Genomic DNA, 13,391 nt, shown 5'->3' on the forward strand with positions numbered 1-13,391 from the left:
CTAGGTCCGGCCAAATCTGTCCCTAGAGCTGCGCTCACCGACGCCTAAATAGGTAAATAGTTGCCTCCGCTCCGTCACTGCACTCCCTGCGTGCAGTCTCGTGCAGCACCCACGTTCTCGCCTTAAAGCCCTTCGAAACTAGACGCGGAATTTGAGCTCCTGAAATTCTGTCCCTGACGTGCGTGGTACCTGTTCCCAGTCTCCCCGGAGCAGCTAGTTGCAACGGTGAAGCCTCAGATCAAGCCCATCCGTGCTATTTTTGGGGTATCACATTATGGTATGACATTTTTCTCCGTGTACAAAGTGCTTGGATCTGAACGCCCGCGAACCAGTGCCGTATACCCTCTGTCTGGCTCCTCGAGCTACAGTCGGCTGGATGCTGGGCTCCGAAATTGCTCCTCTAACCAATGACAGAAATAGAAAACAAATAAAGTTGCCACTACTTTACTTGAAAAAATCTGGGTCTTGCTAAAGCTCTGTCCAGCAGCATTGGAAATGTGCCTGCCATTTCACTTCTGCTGGATTCTGGCAGGTTTTTCCCTCTAATACTGCAAATTGTGTTGGCAGAGACCCACTCTGATACTTCAAAATTGGAAGCAGCTCCCAGTGCACCAAGGAACAAAAGCTGCCACAGTAGCTCTATAAATACACCCAACAAGTGGATCCTACTGGGTGCTGCCTTTTTGCATTCCTGACAGCATAATGTGTTTAGTTAAACAGAAGTACTTGCTTTGTAGAATTCACTGATTTAGAAATAAAATAGGATTTACAGATGGGTTGTCAAAATGCAGTAGGGTTCAGGAGATAAAACCAATGTTTTTTTTCTTGTTCTCTGTCTCGATGCTGCAACATCAGTGCGGTTTTGTTTTCTTTGGCAGTGCTGAGGTGGCTGAGTGTGTCCTCTGTTTAGACAGGGGACGTCAGCTGAGAACTAGCAAAATGTGTCTGGCAAAACTGGTTGCTGGATGAGACTCCTTTTTTCTTAATGCAGGGTAATTATGCTGTGACAACCTAGTACTATTTTTTTTTTCTCTTCATTGCGTTCTTGCGTTCTCTTAAACTGCAGAATGAAAGTTGAAGGCAGGCTTAGCAATTACTGTGCTTAGAGCTTTGTTAGTGTGTGCTTTTGGGTTTGTTTCCATTTTGAGGGTAGGAGGGTGCACATGTACTGGAATGCACCGAGGTTGTTCTACTGCTCCAGAAGCAGAGAAACCTATTTGCTACTCTTGAAACTACATTTAAGAAACATGGCCAGAAAACAGGTCTCTGTACTAGTTCTGAGTTATATAGAGTAATTACAGTGGGATGCATGAAGAGTCAGGATGTAATACTACAGGAGAAGCGACTCGTTTATTTTGTGAGTGTGAAAGTTTGAGGACCTGACTTCAAAATCTGGTGGATGTGATAGAATCCAGGGTTGTAGCATGCTTATCTGCTGGGATGTATTGAACTCCTGGTGGTAATGGTGGCTGCAGAATTATGAGCAGTTGCTCTGGTCTGTTTTTATGTAGTTTGGAAATTGAGGTCACATTAGCAGAACACAGATAAATCAATATTCTGTTCTATTGCCCCCTGCCTCCCACCCCTGCCACCATGTGGAGCAACTTGTCTGATGTGCTTTCTTTCAGAAGACAGCAAATGCTTCATTTCCTTAAAATATAATCCCACGTGCATGATCAGTGGAACTAAAAAATAGTGATCTTTCATCATCACTGTAAAAGCTACCCATTTATTTGATAGCATCCATGTGTGTCTGCGGGATATTAGATTTCTGTAAAGGTTGAAGTGTTTATTTACTTCTCTGTCTGTTTTTCCCCCCACACACATTGGAAAAAGTGCTTTCTAGAATCCTAACTGGAAAGATCCTATCTGATACATCTTCTCAGCCAATAACTTCCAATCAATTTTAAGTCTGAAATCTGGGTTAAAGACCAGTGACAGAACAGAAAGCATTATTAAATAAATTAGCAAAATCACCAGTGTAAAAGCAAATGCTACATTCCAATCCCTACATGTGCTGTTAATCAGGAAGCAGGAGGAGCAAAGGCAATAATTTCTGGAGATATTTTTGTCTTTTGTGGTAGCAAAAAATAACCACATGCTACTAGTAAAACAGCTGGGGTTTTGTCTGCTTAATATTTAAGACTAATAACTCAAACGGTTTCAGAGATTAAAAGCAGAAACTCTACTTTTCTTGCAAAAGAACATTTATAGCTCACAGAAGAGGCAGCTGCCGTCGAGGCCCTAATAATTTACTAAATCTTGGGCACTTGATCCTGCGTGTCATCAAACTGCAAGCAGCAGGAACAAGCCCTAGATTTGGCATGGGTTTAAAAAACTTGATTGTTTTTATCCATGTATTTAAATGTCTCATGCAAATTAATCCTCTTTGTTTTTCAGCTTGTCCAGGAGTTCAATACGCAGGTGGCTCTGTATCGGGAGCTGGTCATTTCTATTGGGGATGTCTCAGTCACTTGTCCGTCTCTGCACACAGAAATGCACAAAACTCGAACCCGAGGATGTGAGATGGCCTGTCAGGCTCATCAAAAACTAGCAGCAATTTCTGGGTAGGACTCTACTTACGTTTAAGCAAAGCTGTATTTGTGTGCACATCTTTGCCAAATACTACATTGTGGAAACTTTCAGCAAAAGCATTAACTCGTGTTTCTGCTTTAGGCACAGAAGACGTATGACCACAAATTCTACAGAATGCTCATATCCTTACGCTAGTGCAATTTTGGGTTAAATCCTGGTCGCCTTAACAGTATGGAATCCACTGATTTTGTTGGATGCTTTTATGTACGATGAACAGGATTTTGCCCTGTATCACAAGACAACTTAAAAAAAATGAAGTGAGAAGCTTTGCCTTCACAGGGTGAAACAGCAGTAGCCTCTGCTCAGCCCTTCATTGGGTATACCTAATTGAGTAGTTGGAGACAACAAGCTCATCTCAAATAGAGACTAAGCAAAATTAAATAAAAAAAATAATTAGGTGAAAGAGAAAGGAATACAAATACTGCTGTGAAAACTTGTTTACATTCTACATGTTTTTAAATCCTTACATGTCTTGAAATAAGGATTGAAACTTTGCCAGCATATGTTTTTTCTTTATTCTTTGATACTGCGTTATTTACATTCCTTTCCATGATGACAGAAAGTATCATCACATACTTGCAACAATGCCTCAGTACAAGGTAAACGAGCATGAATAGCTGTGTCTTACAAAATGGAAATTCATGCTTCTTATGCAAAGGCTAATTATTTGTGGGGTTTTCACATGCCCTGGTCACCAGTAACACATGTACCTCCAGAGTTGTGTCTCTCTGACTGTGCTTTGTCAGAACTTTTTGCACCTGCCTTAGGCACCAGAAACCAGTGTGTACTACTGGAAAAAAAACTTCATTTTTCTACAGTTCTGCTAATCCTCATTCTTTCATAATTTTATTAGAAATCTGTCACAGGTTTAGTATGGAAGGGAAGACAACAGTAACAAACTAAACGAAAGAAAACAGTGTCGGGTCATTTTAGTAGAACTGACAGCATTTTAAGATGCAATTTTGTGCAAAGACTCTTAATTGTGACCTCTGATTTGTCCCTCAAACAAAATACGTGCTTTTAAGTTACTGAAGCCTCTTGAGCATTTGGGGGAAAAAAAAAAAAAATCAAAAGATACAGTTCTTTTTAATAAGTACACAGAAAATGTGTAAGCAGACAGTAGTCTACTCTTGTGCACTTCCAGACTCAAAAGAGAGACTAATGCAAACCAAAATATTACATCTGAGTAACAGAATCTAATTTGGATTTTTTTATCTTTTGGAGGTTTTTCCCCATAAATACAAGCATCAATACATGTTCACTGAGAAGTATGGAGGTCTTTTAAGCTCCCATTTCACAGCTGGGAGTCTGTCATATACACAAAGATGTCCTGAAGGTCGTGCAGTTGCTGTGAGACTGACATTTAGCTAATCTAAAACTGTTTCAAATAACTGTGATAATACTGTGATATCCATAACAACTGCTAGGTGTTAGAAACCCTCTGGAAATTACTTGTTTGGTTTGACATACATTTTGCAAGATGTGCTTCACATTCCCCCTCTACAGCTGAAGAACGCCGTATGAGCCAACTTAACTTGTTTGGTGTATCGGTGAGGAAAGATGGAAGATCAAGGTGGAGCAAGGATTCAATGTAGAAGAGAAATAGGGGAGGGGTAATAAATAGTCTCAGAGGTTCAGTCTTTAGTTCAATGCATATGGCATGGGAATGGGAACTTAATTTGGTAGGAAGAAAAACAATCAGGAAGAAAAATACTTAGGGACGGGAATGTATTATGTCATCCTTAGTATTAAATAATCAGCAGGGTAGTGTACTGCTCAGAAACTAGTGGTAATCAGCAGATGGGACAAAAGCTCATTTACTTCACTGCTGTTTTTCAAAAATGCACAGCACTGCAATGTGCAAACTTTGAGGTAACAACTAATTCTGTCTTCCAAAGCTGTTGTTCCCACCCGGAGAAAATAGTAGCTATTAGCTAATTATGTGGCTAATTTAAAACTTCAAAATTTCATTATATATCAACATTCTGTTAGTTAAGGTCATCAGTAGTGTTCAGTTAGTCTTTTAAGTGACCTGAGCTGTTGTAGGGCACGCTCTCTTTCAAGAAGTTGGCATCGCTATCTTAAGACAACATTTGAGTTCTGTAATCTTATTTTTGCAGATAACTTGCTTGGAAAAATATCAGACAGGTTCATTTTATCTTTCATGTTTGAATATGTCAAGATTTGAGACTCTTTAAACACACTTCTGATGCAGGCAGAGAGAGAGGCACCTGCTGGACTTCCTAATTCACCTGTTCTACAAGGCTGCTGGAGAGGCTGTCGGCTCACGGCCTAGACAGGACTCTTCACTGGGTTAGAAACTGGCTGCATGGCTGAGCCCAGAGACCTGTGGTGAATGGAGTTAAATACAGTGGGCAGCTGACCACAAGTGGTGTTCCCCAGGGCTCGCTTTTAGGGCCAGTCTTGTTTAATAACTTAATCAATGATCTGAATAAAGAGTTGGAGCGCACCCTTAGTAAAATTGCCGATGACACCAAAAAAAAAAAAAATGTTGATCTGCTTGAGGGCAGGAAGGCTTTGCAGAGGGGCCTGGATTGGCTCAATGGGCCAAGGTCTGTTGTAGGAGGTTTAACAGTGCCAAGTGCCGGGTCCTGCACCTGGGTCACTACAGCCCCCAGCAACACTAGAGGCTTGGGGAAGAGTGGCTGGAAAGCTGCCTGGCAGAAAGGGATCTAGGGGTACTGATTGACAACTGGCTAAATATGAGCTGGCAGTATGCTCAGGTGGCCAGGAAGGCCAACAGCATCCTGTCCTGTATCAAAAATAGTGTGGCACTAGTGAGGCCACAGCTTGAATCCTGTGTGCAGTTTTTGGTGCCACAGTGTAAGAAAGTAATTGAGGTGCTGGAGCAGATCCAGAGAAGGACGACAAAGCTGGTGAGTTGTCTAGGGAACGTGTCTTATGAGGAGCAGCTGAGGGAACTGGAATTGTATAGCCTGGAGAAGAGTAGGCTGAGGGGAAATCTTATTGCTCTTTACAGCTACCTGAAAGGGTGTTGGTCTCTTCTCTCAAGTAACTCGTGATAGGATGAGAGAGCATGGGCTTACGCTCCACCAGGGGAGGTTTTGATTGGCTATTAGGAAGAATTTCTTTACTAAAAGAGTGGGGAAGCGTTGGAACAGGCTGCCCAGGGAGGGGATGGGGTGACCATCCCTGGGGGGGTTCTGTAGACATGACACTTTGGGACATGGTTTAATGGCCATTGACAGTATTGGGTTGATGGCTGGACTTGATGATCTTAGATGTCTTTTCCAACCTTAATGATTCTATGACTATGAAACATAACAAAGAAGAAAGGTGCAAAGACTTAGAGGGAGAGAAGCAAGAACAGCAAGAAAGATCCTCTGTAGCTGCCAAGAAAAGCAGCTCTGGGAGAAAATTGGGGTATTGTGGGAAGTGAAAGAAATGCTGAGGAACTGAATAGAAACACATTAGGAACTCAACAGGATAGAAGTCATGAGGAGGAAAACACTGATCATGGGCATATCAGTTATATTAGGTGAATATTAGAATATTAGGTGGACATGAGAATAGAATGGTGTAATATGAGCAAGAAGGGAAGACTGCAGATGCAGCTGTAGAAAAAACATACACTTGATAGGCCAACAAAAGGATATTCTGCTAGGGAAAACAGAGAAGGTGAAAGGCATGCTTACATTTTAAAAACTGATAAAAAGAAAAAGAAAGGAGATGATGACAAAGATAAGGAAGTAGCAAGGAAACATAGAACCTTATGAAGTCTGCACTGGGCTATACCATATCACTCCATCTGGCTCAAATCTTAACAGCTGCTGGTAGCAGAGATCTCATTAAAAAACATAAGCCCCAGTCTGTACATAGCATGATGCATTCTGTAGTATACTTGCCACTACCCAGCAATCAGTAGTCCTGCAGTTTCCTGAGCTAAAGGCTGCATCTAAACAGTCTGTATCTGATAAAAATGAATTCTTGTAGAAGATTTCATGATTTTTCTAAATATGAAGGTCTTTTACTCAAAAAAATGGTGAGGATGGATAATAAGTTTACACAGCGATGTGTTTAAAACTTAAAAGTTCATTTACAAAAAAAAAAATTAAAAACAAAACTTCAGATTCAATCTCCAATTTAATAGGGCTTCACAGCTATTACATCTTACATTATCTTCCTAACTTGCACTCTTACGCATTTTTCTTGTGGAAATAGGTGAAATTTTATCAAAGAGCAGATTCATGCCTGAGTTCACTAACGCTATCATGGGTTTCAGGAGATAATAGAAATAAAAACAATTTAAATTGAAATATCTTAGTTTAGGTTTACGATATTTTAGGAATTGAAGTCAAAGTAAACTCTTCCTTCAGCGTTGGTTTTCTGATGACTTCAGGCCAGTTCATGCTTACCACACATACTAAAAATTCTTAGTGATAGTAAATTGTCTTTTAAAGGAATGTTTGATCCTTTATTACATTTTATGCTGTATTAATTTATCTGAAATTAAATATTTCAAATTAAATACATTGTGCATCCTTGCAGTATCAGCTGTAATGGTCAAAACTGGAAGAAAGGAAAGCAGTAGGAAAATGAGTCAGCATGATTTTTTTTCAAAAGGAAAAATACTTGTAACTAGAAATAAGAGGGAAAAAATTGCAAATCTTGGTTTTGCATGGGGAACTGCTTTGTGGGGTGGTAAAGACTAGTGATATTTCAGAAGTCATCAAATGGGGAGACATTTTAATGGGTGAAGTACACTAAGTGTGGAGTGTAAATGGAAAGATAACTCAAAACTGTTTTAAGATATAGGTCTGCACAACTGTGTATACACTTTTGTGAATGTCCTTTTCATATTCTCAAGCACTTGACATGCTTACATAATTAAAGTACTTCTGTACATACTTGGCACACTGAAACCAGAACTGGCAGTATTTCTGTGACAGTCTGATATATATGTTGACAGGGGTGCTTTTTTTTTGCATAAAATGAAACTGCATGAGAAGCTCAGGGGTGCATGGCAATGTACATCTCTGTCAACTTAGCTTTGAAAGTCGTTGTCCTCTGTTGTTCAGACTGGTGTTAAAAAGTCCTGAATCTAAGGAGGAATAAACCCCTACACCACTACAACAGGCTGGAGGCCAACCACATGGAAAGCATCTTTGCAGCAGATGACCTGGGGAATTTCAGTGAACACCAAGTGGAACGTGACCCAGCACTGTGCTCTTGTGGCAAGGAGGACCAACAGATTCCTATGCTACATTAGGAAGTGGTGCCAGAGCCTTCCCTTCTATTCAGTGCTGACCAGGCCTATCTGGAGTACTGTGTCCAGTTCTGGGCTCCATAGCAGAAAAGTGAAAGGGTCATACTGGAGCAGGTCTAGTCAGTGGCTATGGGGGTGATTAAGAGCACACAACATTTGACATACAGGGAGAGGCTGACAGACCAGGGATTGTTCAGCTTGGAGAAGTGGTATCCAGTGGTAGAATAGCAGGCACAAATTGAAATACAGAAATTTTTATTTAAACATTTTTAAAACCCCTTTTTTACTGCAAGATTGGTAGAATATTCTACCAGGAGCCTCAAGAGGTTGTGGAGTCTCCAGCCTTGGATATGCCCAAAACTCAGCTGGACATAGTCCTTAGTAACCTGCTCTAGCTGACACTGCTTTGAGCCAAAGGGTTGAACTAGATTAGTTACAGGTGTCCCTTTTGGCCTGTGACAGTAGGCACTGTAAATCTTCTCACTGGGAAAATTCCAAGGTAAAGTTTCCTTATTTGACATTGACGAGCATCTGTTACTTTTATAAAACAGCTGATAATGTAACTTCACCTGAGTTCAAGAACAGTTAAGGAAGTAGACCTAAAAATCACATCATGATTGCGTTCCTGTCTTTATTTCAGTGCACAAGGATGCTCCCACAATGATGCTTTAAGTGTGTGATTTTAGGTAGTTTCTGTTTGTCTTTTCCTTTGCAATCTACAGTAGACTTCTGATGTTTTCAGTAAGCAATAGAGGGTAATAATGTCAGACCTAATTAATACTAGATGAGTTCTTAAGGTTGTGTTAAAACATTCTAATGATACCCAGTTGTAGCTATATTTTTATTAAGCTGTCTGAATTTTCCCCAAATTACGACACTTTACAATTATTATCTGCTTTCTGAAGTATACAAGCAAACAACTAAGATGGCTCTGAAACATTTTACAAATTAAGAGAAAAGGAGACTTCAGGCTTAAGACAGCCATAACAGAACTTCTGATCTTAAATAAGGCATTTCTTGCAGGCAGTGTAGCTGAGCAGAAACAGAATGTAGCAACACTTAGATCAATGGGGGAGAATTTTTATAATCATGAATCAAAACCAAGGTAATGCCAGCAGGCAGAACAACAGACTAGAGCTCTGCCCAAGCTACACACCAACAAGCAGCATGTGTGGAGATCTTTGCCCTCCCTAGCAGTGTTCACAGTCACTGCCATTGTATTCCTCTAACTGTATGTGTCACAGGTGGGAAGAGTTCTATTAATGCTCCCTGGAGTTCTGAATTACAGGCGCTGCCCTGGTATCCTACCTCAGGTACAGCTGGCATTATTTCATCAACCAGATGAAAGTTAAGAATAAAGTAAGTGCTTCACAGAGGTTGCATGATAATAATGTGGCCTGGTGAGAGTATGATTAAATATTAAAAACAATGTGATGACATGTAAGAAAACAAAGGAAGCAATCGATATTCACTGCAAGAATCAATACTGTTACACATGATAATAACAACAGCATAATGCCCCCTGAATTTATATGTCTGGTTTTCTTTTAAAATATTGCATATTAAAAATATGTTTTAAAAAATGAGAAATACTTAAAAATATTATCTTAAAAATTAAGTAAGTACAAAATACTGAGATTTTCTGCTTCTGAAAACTGTTGGAAATATAGAATTTTGTATCTGCCCTCAAAGATGTATACTAAAAGAAGCTGTAAGTTGTGGCCAGATCCCATAATTCGTACAGTCACTGAATAGTACCCAACTCAGCAAGTTGTCCTCATGGCTAAACTGGGACTGTTGAAAAGGCAGAGAGATCTTTGTTTGCCTCCAAAGAAGGGCTTTCATTAGCAGGTTCATTGCTGAGCATTCTCATTATATAGTATGTCATTTTACTGCAACCTTTACATTCAGCTTCTGTCAACGTTTACTGTAACTTTCTTAAATGCTTACAATTTTCTTGTGACTTTGAGCATGTGAAATTCTAGGGACATATTCTTCTTGCATTTCTTCCACTCTGTTTGGAATATTTTCACTGATTTCTCAGTCATGAAGTCACTTCAGACTTAATAGTGTGTATCAGAGACTGAACCTATTCCTGTGACTCAGATCCCATTTTTGACTGATGGCACCTGGTGTGCATGGGAATGTTTTGGGAAGTAAGCTTAGGTTGGGGTATTTTGTGAACATATTCCATATGGACAAACAAGTGCATAATAGTGCACTAAGCATACTATAGCTTACTCCTTTATCAAGGTGGTAAGATGAACATATGTTGTTCCCACTGGATTCCTTTATGAAAATGTCTCTAATTACACAAGCCATATTCATCTAAAATGAAGGAAAGTGACACTGAAGAGCTAGGACCATTTTCTGTGGAACAGAGTTAAGGTGTTTTTTGTTGTTGAGAATAAAATCTGTTTGCTCAATTGAAGTTTCAAGTAGAAAAATAAATAATTTAAGTTAGATACCTCAGTTTCTAACAGGTGCAAGCAAATAATGGAGGAGAAAACAAGGTTACTTAATAAAGCTATAGTTCTCAAAATAGCTAACCTCTGCAGACTCACTTTTCCTTTGTACCTTTGTCTTTGGAACTGCGCTCTAATAGGCAGTTGGGACTTGAAGACAGAAGGTATTAATATCTCCCTTTATAGATCCGTCTGTCTTAACTGGATGCCAGATTTAGTAAAGGGCAAACATACCTAAAAGTGAATTTAGCCTTTAGTTCTTGGTGTCCAAAAGAGCAGTTCTGAAAAGCCTGGAAGTTCTGCATCTGCAGTGACAGATTGTAACTTAGTTTTGACAAAATGGAAGAGCATAGTATTTTGCTTAACAGTAAACCTAATTAGCAGGCAGAAGTGAAGCATTTTTGCTTGTCCAAGCACTGGCAAGCTTGATCCCATAGGTGCTTTCGGAGCCATCATCAGAGCCTAACTTGCACTGACAAGTTTGGACTCCTAACAAAACATGTTGGCATCTGCCACTTCCTTTTACAGAATCATAGAATCATTAAGGTTGACAGAGACCTCTAAGATCAGCAAGTCCAACCATCAAACCAACACTACCATGACCACTAAGCCACAGCCCAAAGTGTCACTATCTACGATTTTTTAACACCTCCAGGGATGGTGACTCCACCACCTCTCTGGACAGCCTGTTCCAATACTTCCCCACTCTTTCAGTAAAGAAATTCTTCCTGATATCCAACCAAAACCTCCCCTGACACAGCTTAAGTCCACTTTCTCTCATCCTATGACTAGTAACCTGAGAGAAGAAAACAACACCCACCTCACTACAACCTCCTTTCAGGTAGTTGTAGAAAGCGGGAAGTCCACCAACACCCCGAGGTCCTTTTTCTGCCAGGCAGCTTTCCAGACACTCTTCCCCAAGCCTGTAGCGTTGCTGGGGGTTGTTGTGACCCAAGTGCAGGACTCGGTGCTGTTAAATCTCATACAATTGATGTCAGTCCATTGATCCAACTTGTCCAGGCCCCTCTGCAGAGCCTTCCTACCCTCCAGCAGATCAACACTCCTGCTCAGTTTGGTGTTATCTGCAATTTTACTGAGGCTGCACTCCATCTCTTCGTCCAAATTGTTGGTAAAGATGCTAAACAAGACTGGTCCCAAAACTGAGCCCAAAACCATGCTAAGTTTTTTAAACAAAAGTTGCAGGTGAGTCAATTTCTAGACCACTTGCACCTACCTCCTAGAAGAATACCCTGTCTTCAGTCAGGGGAAAGTGGAAGCTAGATGTAGCATGGACATCATCTTTGTCAGTAACTTATTTGCCTCTCTCACACTCAACTAGTACATTCACAGAACGTTCCAGTGCAGATTTGCCACTGCCAAGACACTCAAGGGCTGCACACACCAAGTAAACCAGCCAGGTAACCCTGCCACTTACGTAAAGGGTCCTCTGATAGAGGAGAAGCTGTGTTCCAACCCAGCAGCCAGGGACTCTGCCCCATGCTCAGCGTTCACCACAAATAGCCATATTCTCCCTAGCAGGCACATAACAATGTAGCTTTTCCTCTGTGATACCACTTGAAGCTGTGAGGAAAGTGCAGGAAGGGCAAGGGCACAGTGCCATCATCTGACCCACTGGGCAGAGTATTGTGCACAAGGGACCAAAGAGGTGTAGAGGTCTGCGTTGTACTTGGGTTTCAGGCAGTGCCAGTACAGGTAAACACTGAAGACTGTTGAGGAACTTCCTTGGTGGTAAGGAGAACTTGTGTTCTAGCCCATGCTTCCATTAAATTTTCTGTGTTTTAAGCAGAAATTCAGAACTGAAATAAATTGTGAGTATTCTCCCACATTCTGCATCTTCAACTCAGTAAACTTCAAATTAATTTACACAGTACCTTGGTCTAGCATTGGAGTAGGCTGCACATTTACAGTGGTTTGGCTTCTAGTATGACATAACTTCTGCATTCTGGGTCCCAAGCTCCAGTCTGGAAAAGGATACCAAAAAAGTTGGGTGTGTTTTAAGTTGTCACTGGAATGCTCTCTCCTGTGCACAAGCAGCATTCAGCTGCTGTGAGATTACAGGAGGTTCGTTTGTCTAAATCTATCTCGAGAATGATGGGAGTGTTCCAGCCATAGGTAACCCTATTCATCTGTAGTAACAGTTGAGATAACCACTTTGTTTTACACTCCTGTTTTGAGGTATATAAACCTTTTACATCAGAAACCGAAGAAAAATGACCTGGGTCATAGCCAGAGATCTGGGGACTGAATTACATTGGCAGGGTCCCTTTAGAAATGCTGCAGCATCAGAGCTGACCTTGTCCAGACAAGTCAGTGTTTCTACAACCATTCTCTAAATTCATGCCCTTCTCTTGCCCTATTTTGTCCTTCCTTCAGAATACCTGCTATCACTGTTGGACATAAAAAGCTTTTCAGAATTCTTTTATAAAAGTAATGTTCTCAGGGAGTAATCAGCCAAAAGATCCAGCTGTTAGGTACATCTATAGAAGCAGGAACTGTGGGGATTTTGAAAAGCCTATGAAACGTGTTAACTCTTTTTTGACAGTTGGTGTACCTTCACTTCAAATTTTCTTACACCTTCTTCCTTGTCATCACTTTTCTTCAATGTTACTTTTTCTTGCCTTTTTTAACTTGTAGTGCATCTCTAAACAATAATGAAATTAATACCACATTTGCTGCTATCACATCAACTGTTTGGAAGTTCTTCAGGGCAGAGACCTGAATGTAATTATAACAAGCCCATTGAAATTCACTTACATTTACATCTGTGGCATTACAGTAATAAACTTGATTAATAAGAATAACAAATGCTTTGAATGTTTTTGGGTTTTAATGTTTTGGGAGAACTCCTGAAAAAAATTTAATTCAAACTATGGCTGATGCTTTAGGTGAATTACTTATTAGGTGTACAGTACTTATTAACTCTGAAAAAATACTGTGTATATTATTTATGCTTTTACATTGTATTTCAGTCTTTCAAAGGAAGGCATAATGTTTATATATTCTGTTTTGTTATTGCAGTAGTGTTTCCTATATAAAGCATGTGAAGATTACATTTTTATAAT

This window comes from Merops nubicus, unplaced genomic scaffold (assembly GCF_000691845.1).
Source record: "Merops nubicus isolate BGI_N331 unplaced genomic scaffold, ASM69184v1 scaffold10223, whole genome shotgun sequence".
Classification (NCBI taxonomy): Eukaryota; Metazoa; Chordata; class Aves; order Coraciiformes; family Meropidae; genus Merops; species Merops nubicus.